This window comes from Ictidomys tridecemlineatus, chromosome 2 (assembly GCF_052094955.1).
Source record: "Ictidomys tridecemlineatus isolate mIctTri1 chromosome 2, mIctTri1.hap1, whole genome shotgun sequence".
Taxonomy (NCBI): Eukaryota; Metazoa; Chordata; class Mammalia; order Rodentia; family Sciuridae; genus Ictidomys; species Ictidomys tridecemlineatus.
In genome coordinates, this window is record NC_135478.1 from 134,663,814 (window position 1) to 134,683,345 (window position 19,532).

The 19,532-nt window shown below is 40.4% G+C and overlaps 1 pseudogene; it reads right to left on the minus strand.

Moving 5' to 3' along the window:
• Positions 1-286: 286 nt before the first annotated feature.
• LOC101956619 (spliceosome-associated protein CWC15 homolog pseudogene) lies at positions 287-1,008 on the minus strand (annotated as a pseudogene).
• Positions 1,009-19,532: the final 18,524 nt, after the last annotated feature.

Consider the following 19,532-nt stretch of genomic DNA (forward strand, 5'->3'; position numbering starts at 1 on the left):
AAAGCACTCACCTAAGCATGCATGGGGCACTGGGTTCGATCCTCAGTACCACATAAGTGTAAAATAAAGATATTGTCTCCACCTAAAGCTAAAATAAATATTTAAAAAATATTTATTTTAAATACTTAAAAAATAAATATGTTTTTTTTTAAAAAAAAGAACAGCAGAAGAACAAAACAAGAAACATGTACTTAACTTTTATAGGTTTCTTGCTTTTGTTTTCAAGGTTTTTGTTTTGCTTTATTTTTTTTCATTTTAAAGTCTTCAATTAAGCAGAAATATGGAACTACTTAGTATGTTTCTCCAGGAACTTTTTATAAAATTCAGATCTCAGTGTATCATTTACAAATCTTTCATCTTTCTTCTGATCATCTATACCTTTTGCGCAGTTCTCAAAGACACCACCACCTTCTTTTAACTTTGAAGTTGGCCTGAGGCTGGGATGGGCCCGTGAGATCAAGGAGAGGGTTTCCATGGAGAATGTTTTCTCTGAGAATCCTTTTTCAGGTTTTTGTTCTAGTTCCTTCCTGGCCTGCTCTTCTGCTCTTTCTTTTTTACTTTTTTTCCAGTTCTGCAAGAAGAGCTGTGGTGTCACCAACCATCACACTCCTCTTCAAAATCTCCATCTTCCTCATCTGTTGGAGGACCAAGAACATGGAGGTGGGCAGGCTTCTTTGACACTGAAGAGATTGTATGTCCTCTGTGCTTGTTTTTTCCTCTTGCAGCGGCTCTCATGCTTCTCTTGCAACTCTTTCCTGAAGTTTTGGTTATGAACTTCTTCAGGGGTCTCCTCAGTATTTTGTCTGGATTTATCTTTGAAGGAGAGGGTGGGTCTCTGTTTGAAAACTGCTTTAAGAGTTGGCTCAAATCACCTTCTCCTCTTCCTCTTCCACCCCTTGCAGGTTCAAAGTTGGCCCTGGATGCTGGTGTCATCTTTTAGTTTGGCCAAGGTCTGATGCCGAGTAGCCTCTGAAGATCACGTAGACACCATGTGACCTGTTTTGGAAATTTTTGATACTTGCCTAACATGCCTGTGTTGTAAACATAGTTAACCAGGAAACAGCTTCAGATAGTAAGAATTAAATTGTGGTTAATTTCGCTTAATAGCCTATGAAATTTTCCTAAAAATTCTAAAGCCTAGCTGTTAAAATGCAAATTAAGTTGATATAAATAGAATAATTCTTTCCCTGAATGGACTTGCCAACAATAACTATGTTTGATAATATGTCTGCTTAAAAAGTTTCAATGACTCGGTGGTTGAGTGCTTGCCTAGTACTGGGTTCGATTCTCTGCACCACAAAATAAATAAATAAATAAATAAATAAATAAATAAATAAATAAATAAATAAAATCTATCAACAACTAAAAAAAAAAAAAAAAAATTTTAAAGTTTCCACAATCTGTTAGTGCCTTGCAACCTTAAAGTTATGCTAAGTAATGAAGTAATTGGTATTTATTAAGAGTCTAGATCATTTCTAAGTAAAATATCTTTAGAATACTAATTATTAAACATAAGTTTAAACTTAAATATTTTGGGTTTCTTTCTTTCACAGAGAGACTAAAAATAAGAGGGCCCCTTAATAGACTACTTTATTTTCCTTTTTTTTTCAGTAGTGTGGATGGAACATAACCCCTTTACATGCTAGGTAACTGCTCTTCTAAGCTGTCTACCTAGTACTTTAGTAGATTTTTTTTAACATAATGAATAAAAATACTCTCTAAGGAAGCATTTAAAAATTATGAGATGGAATATTCATAAACTTTGCTGTCTGTTGAAGAATTCTAGTGTATAATACCATTTACAATTACCCATGTTCTAGTTTTCTAAGTAAAATACAAGTTACTAAATGACAAAAATTAATTATAATCAATATATGTAAATGAAACTACTAGAAATAATAATAGTAAGAGGAAAATGACATTATACAAAAGCATACAAGCAATGTAAGGTATATTTTTGTCAAGGAAAAATAAAGAACAATTTTGTCCTAAAATAAAACCACTGGTAGTTCCAGAATAATAAAGAGGGAGAGTAGAAAGAAAAATCTGAATGGATATAGAAAGCTGCAGAAGATTTTTGGCAAAAAGAATTTTATGTCATGTAGTCTAAGCTGGCTATGGTTGGATGGGTCTCTTTTTAAGGTTCTGTTTTCAGTGTAAGCTTTTATATTAATAGTACCTGAATGCAAAACGAAAGATATGTTTTCTCCTTGCTAAAAAATGACAAAAGTTTTCTTGGGTTGGGAGTCTACTCTTAATAAAACATTTTAAAGATTTTCTTCACCTTTTGAATAATCCATCTATTATGGTTTAGATGTGGAATAATCCCCAAAGGCTCATGTATTGAAGATTTGGTCTTCAGTACAGTGATGTTCAGAGGTGGGACTTTTGGGAAGAGACTGGATTATAAGGACTATATCCTGGATTAATAGTGTGCAGGCATTATTGTGAGCTAAAGGAGGTGGGACCTAATTGTAAGAGTAGGTCCTTGGAGAGATGCCCTTGAGGATTATATGTTGTCTCTGGATCTCTACTCCTCCCCACCCATCCCCATCCCATATGTGTCTCTCTCTCTGTCTCTCTGCTCTCTGGCTGCCATGAGCTGAGAAGCTTTCCTCCAACATGCTCTTCTTCCATGATATTCTGCCTCAACTCAGGCTTAACACAATGGAGCCAGCCAATCATGAATTAAAATCTCTGAAATCATGAGCTAAAATAAATCTTTCCTTCTCTAAGTTGTTCTTGTCAGGTATTTTGGGCACAGCAACAAAGAGCTTACTAATAATCATTCATGCAACTAAGATTCTGCATCTTAATAATTTACTGTGTTCCATGTTGACTTAATCATGTGCTTAAATAAGAGAACAAAGTATTTTCTCACTTTTTAAAAGAGCTAAGGTTTTCATTTCTGTTTCTTCTTCTTCCTCCCCCTCCCTATCCTCCTCCTCTCCTCCTCCTCCTCCTCCTCCTCCTCCTCCTCCTCCTCCTCCTCCTCCTCCTCCTCCTCCTCCTCCTTTTCTCTTCCTTTTCCTTCTCCTATCATATTACCTTCTATATTTACTTGTGGAATCTTTTATTGTCACTTCTGTTAAATAAATAACTATTATTTCACAGTGATCTATTATCCAACTTCATCAGCTCTTCAAATCATTGGGTATTCCTGACATTTTGCTCTCTATTATAGGATACAAATATATAGAGTAAATGTTGAATACAAATATATTAATGTTCACTTCTCCCAAATCACACCCTAAATGAAATATTGATTTCATACTGACTTTAAGATTTTCCAGAGAATCCTAAAAAAAATCTTAAAAGGAGTAATTTCACCTTGTGAAAAGAGAATTGTTAAAAATAATTACACAGGTTAAATAACATAAGAACATTGTCAAATAAGAGATGCATAACCTTCCCTAGGTTATATATGTATGGTTAAAAATTATTAATAGAAACACATTTCCAGAATTATATAAAATTACAGAAAATTCATCCATGCCTTCACTGTCGATGATGTATCCTGGAATACTAAATGTTTATACTCATAATAATACAGGTAATATTTAAAGAGTCATATTTTCCAGAAGCAACCAAATTTCCTTTTAATTTTGTTATTTTTATAACAAACTCTCATCAAATCTTGAACCGTGACCAATTTAAGATTGTTCATCCACAAGAAGTAGTTCTTTTACTCTTCCCCCCAAAGCCCTTAAAACTACCTGCAAAGTAGAATGCTTTGTCTTCCACAAAAAGGGCTGTCAGACACATGGGGAGGACAAAACAAGTCCTCTGGAATACAAGCCTCTAATGGCATTGCTGAAATAACTAAAATTAAACCACTGGACTGAGTAAGAATTTCCAGAACTAGTAAAGAAACTGATGAGTTCATGAAAATGCTAATCCCAGATCCAGCAGGACAAGAACAAATCAAGTGAGACTGAATGAATTGATGAACAATGATTATAATTTTTATGGCTTTGTTTGGGGGGATTTAAAGAAACCCCGTGGTGTGTGTGTGTGTGTGTGTGTGTGTGTGTGTGTGTGTGTGTTAGCAGGGGCACTTGACCATTGAACCATATCCTCAGCCCTATTTTGTATTTTATTTAGAGACAGGGTCTCACTGAGTTGCTAAGTGCCTCAAAATTCCTGAGGCTGGCTTTGAACTTTCGATCCTTCTGTCTCAGCCTCTCAAGCTGCTGGGATACAGGGGTGCACCACGGCGCCTGACTCCTCCTTCTTTTATCTATAACTCATAATCATTTCATAGGTTATATCTTGTAAATAGAAACAAAACATCTATCTTTTTTCTCCCCTTTACTGATGCCTCCAGAATTAGGAACTTTTGTTAAGTTCCTAATTCTTCTCCTGTGTCAATATAAGTATTTGCATATATGTTCAATACTAATCTCTTCTCCTGTAATGACAATTAATTGGAAACATTGGTTATCTAACCCTGGCTTTGTCCAGAATGTCATAATTGGGAATGACAGACATAGAACCAATATGACCATACAATATTGTATCAGTCAGAGTTCTCTAGAGGAACAGAATTAACAAGGAGAATGATTGAATAAAGGAGATTTATTCTATTGGCTTATATATCCAGAAGCTGGATAGTCCACAATGGCTCTCTGCAGGATGACAAGCTAAAAGTACCAATAGCTGAGCATTCCAAGAGGCTAAAGCCTTAGAACAAGAGGGATAAACAGTGCTATCTCAATCTGAGATTGGAGGCTTCTGGAAACTCGCTGGAAAATCACAGGCAGAGTCTTCTTTGGAATAGTGAAGGCAGGAGAGTCTATATCCTCAGGTAAACGCATCAATAATCAGAAGCCCTTTCCAGAAGAATCAAGCTTGGATCTGTTGCTGCTTCCTTGCTCTTCTAACATTTATTCCATCCAAGCCACCATCTTATTGGACAATTCTACCAAGCTTAGGAACAGTCTCCACTTCAGTTGACTATACCACTTGCCAATCATTCCTAGACCACACCTTCACTGACACACCCAGAAGCCTCTTAATCCTGGCATCTCTTAATCCAATCAAGTTGACAATTCAAATTAACCATTACAAATTCAAAAGGACTAAGGGTGATATTATGGAGCCAATGCTTACAAAGCTGACTTGGAAGACCTGGTTTCATGCCTGGCTTAGAGGATTTTCTGCTTTACAGGTGAGTAAGGAGGAACTTGTCTTAGAAGATACAAGAACCTCAGGATGTTCTAGGGATCTCAGTAAGGAAGGAATTCACTCAAACCTACAGGTAATACAGGTGAGGTCTGATGGCAAGTTCTTGGCTTGTTTTGCTAGCTTTGAATGGCCTGTGAACATCCAATCTAAGGTTCCTTATGAAGAAATCCCAGCAAAACAAACTTTAAAAAAAGACCTGTGTGGTCAGTTACCACTCCTACTATACTTGCATAAATAATCAGGCTGTACCTAATGAGACCAGATTTATTCTGTAATAAATAATCTTACTCTGATTATCTCTTGGTCAAAGAAAGGGACTGTAGAAGGAAATTCTGTATTTCAACAGAAAGCTATCATACACCCTGTGATTTATCAAATTCTAATCCTGTTTCTTACATTTGAGATTATATTATCTATCTTTAAACAGAACTAGATACTGTCATCCTGCATATATTATCAGTTCTGACCAAAATTTAAATTCTTCTGCTTTCCTCTAATATCTCCAAAATCCTCTTTTTCTCTTTCTCTACTCAATTGGGGTCCATGAAAACTAAAGCCTGATTTCCTAGGGCTGTACACTACCTTGTCTACATGAAAGTTCCCACAGATCTGAAAAAGCCCTGTGAGCAGAAGCTGGACAACTTCAAAGTCTCATCAAGAGATTAGGTATGGACAACCTCTGTGCCTGCAACTGCTGCTCCGTGGACCACTCAGGATGTTGACCAGAATAGCCACATTCTCCTTGTTCCACTCCAGGAAGGAATCATGACCCTGATGCCTGTTACTAACAACGACATTAAAACCACAGACTGGGAAAAACATCACATTGCTCCTTCTATCCTCCCTTCATTATCTAAACCCCCTCCCAACCCAATGTTTAAAAGGCTTAATGGACCACCCTCTGAACTCGGAACTGTTTATTGTTTGCTCCAACCATTGTTTTTATTTTCATTTCTCATCATAATCAATTATTTCTTTCTCTGCAGATTTGCTTGTTTCCCTTTCTATTTTATTTATTTATTTTTTCCTGTACCGAGGATTTAACCAGGGGTTCTTTACCATTGGACTATATCCCCACCTCTTTTTATTTGAGATAAGACCTTCGCTAACTTGCTAAGGCTGGCCTCGAACTTAGGATTCTCCTACCTCAGGCTCCTGAGTAGCTGGGATTATAGGCTTGTGCCACCACTCAGCCTTGCCTCCCAATATCTAACGTGAGTTTTCTCTCCACAGCAATCAACCAAGCTCCCTGTCTGTGAAACTTCTTGGGAAGTTTCAAATAGAGGAGATAAAAGAACCAAAAACCCAAAGATGGATGCAGATACAGATCTCATCTGAATGGAATTCATGTGATTAAAGCTGAGCTTTATGAGAGTTGGTTGCTACAACTCCTCCTTCCCCATAGTCCAGGGAGGTCTCTAGTCAGGGAAGCCACTGATCTTGGCAGCTGGACACTCCCTGCAAAATGATGTTAACAAGTCTTATCAGATCTTTTGTCCCTTGAAAGTACCACTTCCTCATCCCTTTTGAGTTGGTATATAAACCTTTTCCACTGAATTACTCATTCCTGAGTGCTCCTATACAGGCGTGGACAAACTTTATCTCTCCATTACCTTGAATTTGCACACTCCCAGATTATGAATTATATATATAATATTATGAATGCAAGCATAATATAATAGAGAAAAAGGTTTGTTCTCATCATGTGAGTTTGCATGTCTGTATATCTGTAACAACTTCTATGATAGCATAAGATACAGAAGAAGTAAGTGAATGCCTGATGACTCCTTATTTTTTTTTAAAGAGAGAGTGAGAGAGAGTGAGAGTGAGAGAATTTTTAATATTTATTTATTTTTTTAGTTCTCGGCGGACACAACATCTTTGTTGGTATGTGGTGCTGAGGATTGAACCCGGGCCGCACGCATGCCAGGCGAGCGCACTACCGCTTGAGCCACATCCCCAGCCCCTGATGACTCCTTATCAAATGAGAAGTCATGATAAATGTGGAATTGTGTTAAAGGATAGGCACTGCAGGTAGAGTCAAAGGAGAGCTGGCTTCAGCATTGAGTCCAGGTCAAACTCTGCATGCTGTTCAGTTCCTGAGCTCCTCAGGAGACAGAGCGAGATGTGTCCAGATGATAAATGAAATTTACACCATTCGTTTGTTGTGAGGACAAGATGAATGATCCACATACAGCACTAATTCCAGATTATAGTGCATGCAAATGCTGGATTAATGTTACTAATATTACTGTGCATTTTCCGTGTAACCCTGAGCAAGCTACTGGATCTCTCTAAACTTCAGTTTATTTTAGCAAATCATATAAAAAGAACTGTGAAAACACAATACCAAAATGTAAGTGGCTGTGTAAGTTGTCATTGCACTTAGTGTCAATAGCATGGGCTGGGGTGTGCCATGTTGGCAAAAGAACCCAAGATCTTGGTGTTTCTTACTCATCCTGCACATCCATCCTGGGTAACTGCAGGGGGACCCATCACCATCAGGCCCAGACCCAGGCTGACAGCTCTATCTCACACTTGCTTTCTCAATCATGGTGATGGGAAAGTAAAGAGACTGATCATCTCCCCACAGGTGAGATCAGTAGTGGCAGAGGGTGCGATTATCACCATTATTTCTTCTTAGGTCAGTTTCATAACTGAAACTTATCCTGTCTAAAGAGAGAGATTTCCTGTTTGTTTGTGTTTCTTTTTTACTCCACCAGTTCTATGCCCCTGAATTTTGCTGTAATGAGATGCCAAAGTGCATAAAGGACTAGGCAGCTGAGGTCCTGGCAATGAGGGTGCTCTGGCTGGAGGATCTCTTGAAATGTAAGTCATCTGAACAGTGTGTGAGGGATCCTGGACACCACACCCTGCTGCGTCACCCTTTGATTGTACTTTAAGTCCCATTTGCAGAAGGTCAGATGTGCTGATGAGATGGAGAGGAGACTTACACAGTATGGAGTATTGTCACACAAACACTGGCACTGGGACTTTTTATAATGGAGACATTTTAAGGTGATCCAAAACCTCAGTTAAACTTGGGCATGACCTGTTTAGGAGTGCCCTGGACATGCCTTCCTGTCCATACCTTGCCCATGTTCCATCCCTTAGTTTCTGCCTCACTGTCTATTTCAGACAGGTTCTGCCAGGCTGGTGAAAGATGGCAGACCACAGGGCCCTTAGTTCAGAGTTACTGTCACCTGAAGAGACTCATTCTTTCTCAGTCCCAATTCCAAAATTCCTGGGTGAAAGGCTAGGAAGGGGTTGGCCTAAGCCAAGGTAAGATGTTCAATCATGCAAATGAGGGCTACAGATGCATCTTCCCCTTGTGTGAGTGTATGGGCTGAGGGTGGGGGCATGAGGTCAGGGTCACTGTGAACCAGCACACATAATGAAATCATCTGTAAGCTGGCAATCGGGTCCCTCTGGAGAATGATGTTCTCAGAAAATTAGAGGAGGCTCCTTGGACCCCAGCTTCTTCCATCTGGTCCCCATAAGGCACATGTTAGCACTATGGAATTTATCTCACTTGGGAGGTAAATCGTCAAAGAAAGGGCCCTATCAGGTTTTAATCTTTCAGTTCACCTTGATTTTGAGGGTTTGACTGAATTTATTCATGTTTACAGAATCATGCCACGTTCTTGACTATGGAATACTCAGTGAAATATCTCACGAGTCCTATTATTATCATCACCATTTCAAAAATGTGGAAGAGAGAGCGCAAGAGAAAATGGAATTCCAGCCTGGGATCATGCAGCCAGCACATGCCAGAACAGGGATTTCCACCTCCACTTCACTTCTCCATGTCTGCGGTCATAACTGATGGTAAGGGAGCATAGCCGCCAAGTCTCAGGGATGATGATTCATGGTCATTTCCTCCCATGACTTACTATAGCTGTGGGACCTCAGGCACGTCCATTTCTCTGTGCCTCAGTGTCCTCTCTGTGAAACAGGATGGTTGAACCACTGCAAGTGGGAGATGAGTTGAGTCTTGTACAAGGCTGGGAGGCACCAGGGAGCTAACATGCCTATTATTTTGAATATTTCAGAAGTCAGGGAGGGCTTCCAAGGATATGAATTAAATACTGGGGTTTTATTACTTCTCATCAAAAGATGAAAAAGAGGAGAAGGCAAAGAAAATGGTGTGAGATTGAAAACACACTCCTGAAGGGGTGTGTGTGTGTGTGTGTGGGGGGGGGTGCTCAGGAAAGAAAACTATTTGGCTAGAAGAGGGGATGAGCAGAAATAAAAGTAAAGCTCAGGGCTAAGATGTTGCAGACCCCTGAACAACCAGGAGGGAAGCTGCACTTTGCCCTGAAAGAATCCTGGAGAGGAGACAAGCTGAGCTGGTGATGTGTGTTTTGGGAGAATATTTTAGAAGGGGAGGGGAGAGGCCAAGGCAAGCCAACAATGCCTAGTCTATGTTATATAGCTTCTGTCAGCGAGGAAGCCTCCAATATAATGAGGACAGACCTACCCTTATGGAATTTTTGAGTTAAAAACCAGGTCTGTTGTAGTGTCTGCAGGGAAAAAAAAAAAAAAAAATCCCGACCCTTGTGTTATCTCTAGTTCCCTGAGGCCACGAGAAGAAAAGGAGAGCAAAGCATATTTGCAGAACATTCAGCCAATAGACACAATTCCTAAGACTCGACTACCACTGCCCTCTCTCCCTCTGTACTCCCCTTGCTTCAAATGTGGAAGGTCCCAGGAAACAGCAATTTGAACATCATTGAAAAGTGGCTTTTCTATGTAACTGAAAAAAAAAAAAATGAGCTCAGGCCCTTCATCCCATGCTGCTGTCGCCACCTCGTGGCCAACATGGGGAATTACCACCGACTCTACACCCACCCAGGGCAGGACACCCAAGCCTTCCCGCTCCACTCTGGGCGGAAGGGAAAAGATTGTGTGGATCTATAACACAAGAGGAATGTTTCCCTTTTATATAGTGTAACCTGGGAATTTAATAATAGGCGAAAAGAGTATCTTTGGAGATGAGGGTCTTAAACTGTTGTGATATGCTGGGGATTCCTCATTTTACACTCAAGATAAAACTCCTTGAGAGAGATATCTCGGTTGCCGCTCTTGTAAATTTCTTGCATCCGAAATAAACACTGTTTTCCGCCCCTGATCCAATCAAGACGGATTCCTGGACTGCATTGGCTGGAGAGGCGGATGCGAAGTGACAGCAGAGCCACCACTGACTGCACCTGCGCAAGCCGGCGGGGGCCCTGGGTGTTACGTCATGCCTGGGGGCTCTCAGCGTCTCTGCGGAGCCATCCGCACGTCCCTGCTGCGAGAGAATCCTGGCACACCTGGTGTTCTCTGTAACGTAGTTTCTCCCTGAAAACTAAGGAAAGGAGAAAGGTGTTACACTTTATTTCTGTTGTACAGAATGTTGTACTTCAACGCTTTTGTGAGACAGAGACATGAGGAGTTATAAAGGGAAAGTGGTAACACAGGAGTTAATGAACCTCTGTTTCCGCCTGTGTGCAATGGGTGATCGCTCCCTGGTGGAGTGTGGGGAGGAACAAATGCATCGTCCTTGCCCTTTATTCCACTCCACCCCAGACCACCTCGCAGGGTCCTCTTCCCGCCTTATTCCCTTTAACCATTTAAATATTTATGTCCAGGCAATCATTTCAGACACGGATGTAGGTGAACAACCATAGGCTTATCAACTCTTCTGTCCAAAAGGAGAGGCTGGGAGGCTATGGTAATGAGCACATATCCAGGGAAGGTTCACATGTACTAGAGGAAGCCCAGGGAGGAGGAAATGGGGATCTGGAGGGCAGAAAAGAAGAGAGGTTAAGGCAGGTGTCCAAAGCCACCTATCCGGTCAGTGATGGAGATGGGAAAGTGTGAAGAGACCTGTTTTTTTGGAAAACAAATCAAAAACCTGCTTGTTGGCACTGAGAGGCGATGAATGAGAGACGGTGGTCGCATATTGCCCCCTCGTGTTCGTAAGCGTTTATTGCACCTTGACTGCATCCTGAGTTTTCTGTTGGGCTCAGGCTTGGTTGGTCCTACCTTACAAATGTTCTTCCCAGGTGTTTTGGGTCTTACAAGTGCTCTTCCCAACAGTCTGATGAGGACCAGTTTCAGGGTTTACCAACGTTTGCACAACGGTTGGCCATATAACTCCTCAGAGGAAAAAACAATCACAGAAAAAGAGAAGTCAACTTGGGCTCTTCTCCCTGCACACTGGCAGGGGTTAAAAAGCATACAGTTGATTATATGTCAATCATATCTCAATAAAGTAATAAAAAACCCTGGGATTTATAGGCAGATCACTATCACATAATAGCTATGTGTCATTGAGTGGGCTGTCCGTCAACCTGGCTGCACTCCACAGCACCACTGTGCTAGGAAGCCAGAGGTGAGCACAAATGACCTCAATCTCCAGGGGCTGGCAGTGGGTGGAGGATTCAGGCCACAGGAGGGCATTCTCAACATAGCACCTTAGATGTCAGGAGAGGTAGGTATTGGGACTCTTTATCTGAAACAGTAAATTACAGTGGTGAAAATTCCCAAGGGACCTTTCAGTTGGGGACAGCAGTAGGTCTGAGAATGGGGTGGAGGAAAAGAGTGGTGTTCTGAGGGAGGTATTGTATAGACCAGTAGAGTGTAAAGGGAACATAACATGAAGTGCAAATTCAAGCCCCAGATATGATCTTAAAATTTCTAGTGGCTTCATTAAAGAAGTTTTTAAAAGTTTAAGAATTTTATAATACATTTTATTTAATCTTATATATCCAAAATGTTACTCACATATAATTGATATCAAGTGTGTGTGTGTGTGTGTGTGTGTGTGTGTGTGTGTGTATGTGTGTGTGTGTTATGCTAGGGACTGAATCCAGGATCTTGCACACATTAAGGCAAACGCTCTACCACTGAGCTACATCCCTCATCTTCAAAAACTGTTAATGAAAAGCAGTATGGAGATTCCTCAAGAATCTTGGAATGGAACCACCATTTGACCCAATTATCCCATTCCTTGGCATATCAATGTTTACAGCAGCTCAATTCACAGTAGCTAAGCTGTGGAACCAACCTAGGTGTCCTTCAACAGATGAATGGATAAAGAAAATGTGGTACATATACACAAATGGAATGTTACTCAGCCATAAAGAGTGAAATGATGGTATTTGCTGGTAAATGGATGGAACTGAAGACTATCATGCTAAGTGAAAGAAGCCAGTCCCCCCAAGCCAAAGGCCAAATGTTCTCTCTAATATGCACATGCTAACTCACATTAAGAGGGGGTAGGGAAGAATAGAAGTCCACTGGATTAGACAAAGGGGAATGAAGGGAAGGGAGGGAGTAGGAATGGAAAAGACAGTAGAATGAATCAGATATAACTTTCCTATGTTGCTATATGAATTACACGACTGGTGTAACTCCACATCACGTACAACCACAAAAATGGGAAGTTACACAATGTGTATATATATGTTGAAATACATTCCACTGCCCTGTATAAATAAAAAGAACAACAACACCAACAAAAAGTTAATGAGCCTGGTGTGGTGGCATATGCCTGTAATCCCAGCAGCTTGGGAGGCTGAGGTAGTTTGAGGCCAACCTCAGCAACTTTACGGGGCCCTAAGCAACTTAGCGAGACCTTGTCTCAAAATAAAAAATAAAAAGGGCTGGGGATGTGGCTCAGTGGTTAAATGTCCCTGGGTTCAATCCCTGGCACACACACACACACACACACACACACACACACACACAGAAATTGTTAATGAGATATTTTGCTTTTTTTTTTTTTCCCTAATACCAGGTCTTTGCAGCACATCTCAATTGGACTAGCCAAATTTCAAATGGGATACCTAAATGGTCTGTGGCTGTGGCTGCCATATTGGATGGTGCTGCTATAACATGTTCTACTGGGTTTTAAAGAATCATATTGGCATGGAAGAGGGACAACACTTTTATGTAGTTCACCAACCTTTTGCTTGAGCTGGAGGTACATCATACTGGCAGCTGCCTGTTTGGCTCAAGGAGACACTGAACCAGGATATTCAGTGATCACCTGTTTCAGAATTATCTAGGCTTCCTCTTAAACAAAACTAAACAAACAAACAAAAACCCCAGATTTCTCGATCCTATCCTATCCCAAAGATTACAGGCCAAGAACTTGCATTTTAAATAAGATTCTCAAGTGAATTTTCAGGTCCAAACTCTCCTTTTTTTTCTAGTGTGGACAATGCATTGTTTTGAAGGTTTTTTTCCTGAGTCTCCTTTTAGACAGTGTGTCTGAAACAAAGGTAATGGGGTGAGGAGGGAGTTAATAATTATGGAGTGGGCATGACTATCTTGCCAGGTTTTCCTATTTCGATTTTCTTCACCTGGAATTGAGACTTGGCTGTGCTCAATCACTTATGCCAACATGCAGCATTCTCCTCTGGCCCACACAGCTTGGTGCAGGCAGACAAAGTAAACTTTTCTACCAGATCAGAGAAGGCAATACTTACCACCAGCGGAAAACCAGCCTGTGGCTCATCCAAGACTGTGAGTATCCCAATCCCAGATCCTCACAAAGTTCCCTCACTTTGTCTCATCTCCCCCACCAGAGGAGGCAAAAGGAGGAATTTTTTCTTATCTAATTTATATCCTTTAAAATTTGTGTGTTGGGAATTGTCTTCTATGTGACAGTGCAACAGAGGTGGGTCTAAGGGAGAAAGGCGCTGTCCTCATGATTGGGTTAATGCTATTGGAAAATACCTGGATTTCAAGATTCATTCCTTTTTATTCTTCTGCCATGTTGATGACATGGTTCCTCCCCAGCAGAGTTCACTGCATGAAGGCTCTTGCCAGACACCAGTTGCCTTATCTTGATCCTGGCATTTCCAAATTCCAAAATTCTGAAAAAAATACATGTGTTCTTTATGAATTACCCAGTCTCAGGTATTCTGTTAGAGCAGCACAAAACAGGCTAACATACTGGTCTGCTCTCTGATTATTGTCTCCCTTCCTCAGAACCTCCTTCCATGAAAGCTCTGTGTGTAAAGATAAACAAGAGACAGAATAGTGCTATAGAAGCAAAGTTGTCAGAAATCAAGACATTTCATATTTAAAACTAGTAACCTCACTCTCAGGATAATGCGTGTTTTTGATACTAAATACTAAGCTATTTATTCTGTGAAGGATTCCTAGGTACATCAATCTTATCAATATAGCTACTGCTATATCCCAGCACATATGTAAGAAAAGAGAATCTCAGAGTTTTAGTAACTTTTCCAAAATCACACAGCAGCAAGTGCATAGTAGAAACAAAACACTATTAGACCCCAAAAGATGGGAGAGGAAAGAGTAATGAATGGAGAGACATGAAACAGGGGTTCCATTCTATTCCCTTTGGGGATCACTAACCAAGTGACTTAATGTACATATTTTAGTTTCTTGGAACCTAAGTTTCTTTCCATGAAAATTGAACACTTGAGCTAGGTGGAATTGATCTTCTCTCTCTCCTTTTTTTTTGGGGGGGGGACTGTTTATTTATCTGTTTATTTTATATTAAGTTTCCTGGAAAACAGACTCAGACCCTGAGCACTTCATGCAAAACTAGTAACTAGTATTTATTGGAGAATGCTCTTGAATGATGTCAGAAGCAATAATCGGCAGAGGGAGAAGTTGAACCTTGATACGATTTTAATAAAAGTCTACAGGGGGTTCTGAACCTGAGAATTATCCTCACTGAGGCAAGGAAGCCAGATCTTTGTGTCCCTAGAAAGACTAGACATGAGTATAGACTGCCCCCAGGGTGGGGAGTAACCTTGGAAAATTCTTTTTTTTTTTTAAGCTTATGGTAATTCAGGAAAGGAACTCACCTATAAGCCATCACTACCCTCAACACTCTCAGCACCAGGGAGATTGGGTGTCCCCAATTAGAAGAAGGGGTTTGGTGTTGTCCTTCTCGGATGCTTTTCTATCTCATTTACTTTGCCTACTGAGTTCCATCCACCTCTAGAAGCAGCTGCTACAGGATTCTCCGACTGATCTAGTTTCTTGCAGAAACTTGCAAGAGGAAGAAAGCTAGCGGAAGGAACTACTCCTCAGCCACAGGAGTCTTAAGTCTGCAACGTATTCTCGCCTCATATAACCCCTTCCTCTGCTACCCATTCTAGATGATCCTCATCCTTGGCTAGCATTTCTGCTTGTGGCATCCTTGATCCCTTCCATGAGGTCTGAGTCCCTCATGCCATGGCACCGATTATGGTTGCTACACTTATCTAATTTGAGCTGAAGAGAACACAGGGATATCTCACTGGATCACTTGGGGGTCACATTTATTTCTTGTCCTTCTGTGTAACAGGAGCTGAATCTCTTCTTAATGACCAGCTCAATTATATCTGCAATTATAGTGATTCCTTCCTTGACGGCCAAACTCTTGCTACCAGGAACCTGCAGTAACCAGGCTTCAGGTAGCCTTACAGTTGAATAGAACACTTGCCATGTTTCTCTTGATCTCTGTCTGAGAATCAGGGCTTCTAGTTATGTAGGACCTAGAGTTTCAGGACTGCAAAGCACAGATTTTCCAAGTGGATCATTGAGAACAATGATGAGCTGGATAATTTCTATTTCAATCTCTTCATTCATAGACTATAAATACCATACTTCCTTGGTCACAACTTCTTGGTCTGACGCAATGTTATGTGGAATCTCACGTCAAGAAGTCCTATAATCTTCAAACCTTTGGTAGTGGTACAGGCAAGAAAGGCAAACCTATACCCAGAATATTGCTTTTGGTCAAGATGAATCTCTATCAAGTCAGTGGTGAAAATGGTCCCAAGTAGGTAGTTGCTTATAGTGAGAAATGGCTCAGCATTGATGCCTCTTGCTGGAAGACGAGTCACAAGGCAGCAGTAGTAGCTCATCAGCTTTGGGGCATGGAAACCTAGCCGTGTGACTCACGCATAGCTTCCTTCTCTGCTATTCTGAAAACATTGTTCATGAGCTCTTTGCATAGATGTGATGGGCCCATGACAGGCTGACTGCTGTCAATTGTTAAGGTCATTCTATCTACTAGTTGTTTACTGGCTGTCCTGTGGTGGTTGCTTTCTCTAAGCATTAAAATGTGATGGAGGAAACTTCATACTTGTGCCTGCCACATACCATTTCTACAGATCTCCTTATTCTGGATATTCCAGGCTTTCTTTTCTCAGGGCCATGATCAACAGCCACGTCATTCCCTATAGCCCACATGTCCATGCTTATTCTTATCTCTAATTGCTTCTCTTTCCACATAGTGGGAATGACCACTTGTACTACTTAATCCTTTCTGGAGGAGTTAGCCTCAGTAGCAACTCTCAGAATCACCATCTGCATCAAGTGGTGTTTCAAGAGAGTGCAATTTTAACATGTACCCACACACTTGCCAACCCATTTGTGAAACAAATTTGGCTTCATTTATCCTTTGCCTATTGGTTATAAGAGCTGAGGAAGAGAATATAGCCCAGTAGTGAAGGATGACATGAGGGTCTGACCCCTGTGACCATGTACTTGGGTTCTCCAACTTTACATGTGCTCACCTTAAATATACCATATTTAACTTATGATGGATTATTGATGAGCACACCTGACCTTCTGATTTGAGGGGTCTAATAGAACCAGGCTCAAGATCAGCAGTTCTGCTGCACAATTGAATGTCCTTCTGGTCCAGCCTTCCAAGAACTCCTAGAAATAGGAGCTACTTTTTAACTTTTGCACACTTCTCTACTGCAGAGAGTCAGGTTTTTATCCAGAAACTTAGGCACATAGATTGTGAGTTTCCTATCAGAATTCACCTCAAACTCTACAGCACGATATCTTTCCCACCACAAATATCATTAAAACCACAGGGTCTTTGATGCCATAAAGACCAAGTGGAAGAACTGTTTGAATTGCAGTCAGTCTATTAAAGAGTCCTGATCTGTTCTTGATAGGAAGAGCAATGTCTTGTGTTTCAGAAGAAGCATGTCAATGAGGCAAATATGGCTTCTATATGTAAGCATCTCTTATAGTAAGCCTTGTCTACAGAGGATAGTCACCACTGATCTGAATAGTATTTTTTTCCAGCTTGTCAATAAAATGGTTGTTCCCCTGGGACATAGTTGGCTGGTAGATTTCTAACCTTATGTAGTCTACCTATGATGTCCAAATCTCTGAGCATCTTGTACATTTTCTCCACCATTGACCTCAAAATCCCAGTGTAGCATGCTAGAGCTCTCAAGGGTTATCTAACAGTATGTAATCCTTATCTGCCAGGGAACTTGTTACAATGCTAAGTCTTATATCATAGGACAGGGTGTACATACAGAGGGAGGTACTCTTTCTTATCCCTCTTGATCCTGTAGCCTCAGGATCCAAGTTCAGACATACTTTCCTCAATTCTATTTGCACATGTTGATTAGATCCTATAGCTCCTCCAAGGTTGTTAGTTATCCTGACTGCATGACCGTTGTGGGGTGGTTTGAAATAAATCACGGAGTCAGTCTTGAAGCTGGGCATGGAACTTTATTCATAGGCAGTCTGAAAGGGCAGCAAACAAGTTGCCTTTGCACCCCTCAGCCCCCACCACAAGTTAGAGCACACTCTTTGTAGCCCCAAACCATAAGTAAAGTACATTAAAACCATAGCAACGTAGGAAGTGGGTCAGAATGACCGAATTCAGGGTACAGTCAGGGTACATTGTCCAAGAAAAATGGGAACTAAAAAGAGAACATCTTACAAAAGCATTTCTTAATAATACATTGTATAAGAATAAAATAAACATTTTTTCAGGTGCTATGCATTGCCAAACAGGGTGTGCTTAGAAGGAGTTGGGTTAGAGAGGTGGGGTTTTCACATGGGAGAAACATTTCTTATATGAAATAGAGTCAGGAGACAATGGAGTTTGTCTGGTCAAGACAGATATAGTTTGGCCCACAACATGACAAACCATTCTAAAAGCAGTGTAGTGAAACAACAGTCTATTATTAATATTATTATTTCTCCACAGTTATAGGAGTTGACGAGGCTTAGCTGAGCAGTTCTTATTCTAGCTCTCTCATGTGGCCAAAGTCAGACTCTGGCTAGGACTAGAGTTATCAAATCACTATATTATTCTTTCATTCATCAACTACTTACTGACTAATCTGCATAAAACAGTGGTAAGGGGTAAGAATATAATTATCACAATATAATTATAGTGCCTTTGGGGTGGTAAACCATATTTAAGAAACTTAGTGGATGTGAAGTGCTAAAAAAAATGGCAGGGAAGAGCACCATAGAAACACAGAGCCACTGTGAAAGACTTCTTGGAGAATGTGGAAAATTAAGAGTGGAATTGAATAAGGGTTTACTAGACTGGAGACAAGGGACCTTTCCAAATCGTCTGGGGGTTGAGATGGCATGCTAATATAAGAAGGTGATAAAGATAGTGATATTCTCCAGGCCCTTCAATTTGTTCACTGTGGATGGGACCCAGAGGGTTCATGAATGTTTGGTGTATTTAGAATTCTGCCCGGGGGGTCAGAACATGAGGAATTCTTAATGCCCTAATAAGGAATATTTATTTTATTCTTCAGACAATACAGAGCTATAAAATAATTCGGAGAAAGAAAAGGACATAATAACCTTTGTATTAAAAAAAAAAACAACAATGTATGAGTGTGCCTTTTCCCCTACATTCTCGCCAACACTTGTTGTTGTTTGTATTCTTGATAGCAGACATTCTGACTGGGGTGAGATGAAATCTTAGAGTAGTTTTGATTTGCATTTCTCTAATTTCTAGAGATGTTGAACTTTTTTTTTTTTTTGATACGTTTGTTGATTGATTGTATATACTCTTCTGAGAAGTGTCTGTTTAGTTCCTTGGCCCATTTATTGATTGGGTTATTTGATTTTTTGGTGTTAAGATTTTGAATACTTTATATAGCCTAGAAATTAGTGCTCTATCTGATGTGCATGTGGTAAAGATTTTCTCCCATTCTGTTGGCTCTCTGTTCACCTCACTAATTGTTTCTTTTGCTGAGAAGAAGCTTTTTAGTTTGAATCCATTCCATTTATTGATTCTTGGTTTTAATTCTTGCACTATGGGAGTCTCATTAAGGAAATTGGGGCTTAATCCCACATGATGGAAATTTGGGCCTACTTTTTCTTCCATTAGGCACAGGGTCTCTGGTTTAATTCCTAGGTCCTTGGTCCACTTTAAGTTGAGTTGTGCATGGTGAGAGACAGAGATTTAGTTTCATTTTGTTACAAGTGGATTTTCAGTTTTCCCAGCTCTATTTGTTGAAGAGGCTATCTTTTCTCCAAAGTACATTTTTGGCACCTTTGTCTAATATAAGATAACTGTAGTTGGTGCAGCCAATCTGGAA